We start from the raw sequence: 3150 nt of genomic DNA on the forward strand, positions 1-3150 counted from the left end.
TAGTGGGCTTATAACCCTTATTAGCCTGGACTGATAACCTCATATAGGATTTTCACAAGGCACAATAAAAACCTGTAAATTTTTAATCACAAATATTTGATTCATTTATCTCTCCAAATACAATTCTTCCCTGCCATGAATTTTGGGGTTCTTTGGTGTATTCCTAGGAAATACCACAATGCCCGATACATAGCAACCAAAATACAATTTGAGGGTACAGTTGAATTAAAGGAATGATACTTTCTGATTCATTTATATACATATGCATGTGAACAAAAGGAAACCAGTGGATATTATTAATTTAGGCTTTTCAAAACTGTACCGAAAAGGGTTTACCTCAAAAAATTTGAAAATATTCAGTGATAAAGGGGACAGTTATCTAAGAGAGAAAACAATGAGAAAAGAAGTAGTAGGCAGCACAACAAAACAGGAGAGAATAATGCTCCTGTGGATGGATAGTAAACTTTCGAGCTGATATTTGTCTGAAATCAGATTGTTTTAACCATTTGAAGAATGAACAGAAAAAATTTCCTCAGACACAAATTAACTATGCCCTCCAAACCATAAAGAGAAAGTTGAAACTCACAATGGGCCTGAAGTGTTTGAATGAGATATGAATACCATTACTGGCAAAAAATAGAGATAAATGATGGTGAGTGAATAATTAGCATCTTGGTTACCTATAGAAGCAGATTATGAGGAAATATATGGGTAATTTAAAAGACAATAATAAACATAATCTCGAGAAAAAAAGAAAGAAAGGAAACTAACTAGAGAGAAACAACTATAATTAGTACATATTTGTGCAACCCCAGCTGAGGCAATATAAGTTTTGAATTAACATTTTATCTAAAATCTTCATTCTGCATAGGCAAAAACATTCTTAATGGGTGTGGTAATACTCAAATTTATTGTTGATACATTAAAACAGTTAATCTAAAATGACAGATATAAGAACTTAAGGCCAGTGTTGATCAGGATAAATATCTCACAATATTACTCATGAGATCCTCCTAAAAATCACAAGTGGTCTGAAAACTCTCTTCATTGCTGTCTTCATCTCTTTGTTCCTGAATGTATAGATGACTGGATTTAGAAAAGGAGTGAGAGCTGCATCAGAGAGAGCAAGATATTTGTCCATCTGCGAATTGGGATGTGGCCATGTATAGACAAATATGGTTGGGCAAAGAACAAAAAGACCACAGTGATGTGAGCTGACAGAGTGGAGAGGGCCTTGGATGAACCAGCTGAGGAATGTTTCCAAACAGTGAAAAGGATGAAGATGTAGGAGATGAGAAGTATTAATAAAGATCCAACACAAATGAATCCACTGTTGACAGTGACCAGGAACTGCAGTCCATAGGTATCTCTACAGGCCAGTCGGAGGAGCCTGGGTAGGTCACAGTAAAAACTGTCCAATACATTAGGGCCACAGAAGGGTAAATTAATTATAAATGCCAGCTGGAAGAGTGAGTGAATAATACCAAGGGCCCAGGCAGTGGCCAGGAGCAAAATGCACATGTGTGGGCTCATCATGGCCAGGTAGTGAAGAGGTTTACATATGGCCACATACCTGTCAAAAGCCATGGCTATGAGCAGCACCATCTCCACGCCACCAACGATATGAATGAAGAAGATCTGAGTAATGCAGCCCCCAAAGGAGATGACTTTTTGCTTCCTGAAAAGGTCATAAATCATCTTGGGGGAAATAGTGTAGCAGGCCCCCAGGTCAATGAAGGAGAGACTGCCCAGTAGGAAGTACATAGGGGAATGTAAGTGAGGATCAGTGGTCACAGAAAACAAAATGAGGATGTTTCCAGTCATGCTTGCCACAAAGAGCACAGAAGAGAACACCAGGAGGAAAAGCTGGATGTCCCGTGAATTGGTGAGCCCCAGAAACACAAACTCAGACACCACACAGTGATTCCCTCCATCCATTGATCCAGCCAATGGGGTTGCCACTGAAATTATGAGACAAGAAAATGAGGAGGAAATTTTGATTATTAGGGATAAGAGTGACCTTAATCATCTGTGTTGCAATATTCACATTATGAATGATAATTACCTAGTCATCAAATTCTTCGCAATTGCTCAATAATGATGATGATGATGATAGTAAGCACAAGCCGAAAGCACACATGATGATTAGAACTATCAGAAAATATCTCGTAGCCTCAAATAATGATAGAGAATTAGGCAAGAGCAAAAGCTTCACAGGTACCTCCAGCAGGAATAAAATATACCAGCAAGAGTGTATCCTTATTTGCAAAGAGAATAGTGAATATTATTAGCATAGCTTACTTACAGAAATACCTCGCGGGGAGAGGACATGGTTGGCAAAAAAAAAAAGGTATAACACTGTTATTTGCGTAAAAATACAGTTGTTGTTTTTAGGCGCTGTCAAGTTGGTTCTGACTCATAGCAACACTATGCACAACAGAATGAAACCCTGCCCAGTCCTGCGCCATGCTCACAGCCATTGTTATGCTTGAGCCCATTGTTGTAGCCACTTGGGTTTCAATCCCTCTCACTGAAAGTCTTCCTATTTTTCACTGACCCTCTACTTTACCAAGCATGATGTCCTTCTCTAGGGAATGATCCCTCCTGATAACATCTCCAAAGTATGTAAGATGTAGTCTCACTACCCTTGCTTCTAAGGAGCATTCTGGTTGTACTTCATCCAAGACAAGTTTGTTCATTCTTTTGGTAGACCATGGTATATTCAATATTCTTAAAAAAATACAATAGATAGGAATACACGTATTTAATTGCCCCCAAAGGAAAACTAGGCAGCTTTTCGTAACATACCTCACCTTACTTTTCCTCTGAAACACATTTTACTTCCCTTTTATGCTCACTTTCATATATAATTCACCTGACAGAATTTATACTCAGGAAGTAGTACTGAGGTGAAATATTATGATCAATAGATGGATTACCCCAGAGACTGAGGATTGTCTGAAACATGAGATGGGACTGAACCAAGGAGAAACAAATGAAATGTTAAAATGTATATTGAGATGAAGATAAATAAAATTGGGGTATATGAAATGTCAGAGCCACCAAAGAGTTGCAGCAGAGAGGAGACTATGTGTACTTTATCAAAGATCGAATGATCAGTATTTTTCATTGTGTTTGACCAGGTTCACT

At 38.1% G+C, this 3150-nt stretch overlaps 1 pseudogene; it reads right to left on the reverse strand.

Moving 5' to 3' along the window:
- Window positions 1–901: 901 nt before the first annotated feature.
- LOC135232529 (olfactory receptor 4F3/4F16/4F29-like) lies at window positions 902–1938 on the reverse strand (annotated as a pseudogene).
- Between the last annotated feature and the right edge of the window lie 1212 nt (window positions 1939–3150).

Source organism: Loxodonta africana, chromosome 10 (genome assembly GCF_030014295.1).
Source record: "Loxodonta africana isolate mLoxAfr1 chromosome 10, mLoxAfr1.hap2, whole genome shotgun sequence".
Taxonomy (NCBI): Eukaryota; Metazoa; Chordata; class Mammalia; order Proboscidea; family Elephantidae; genus Loxodonta; species Loxodonta africana.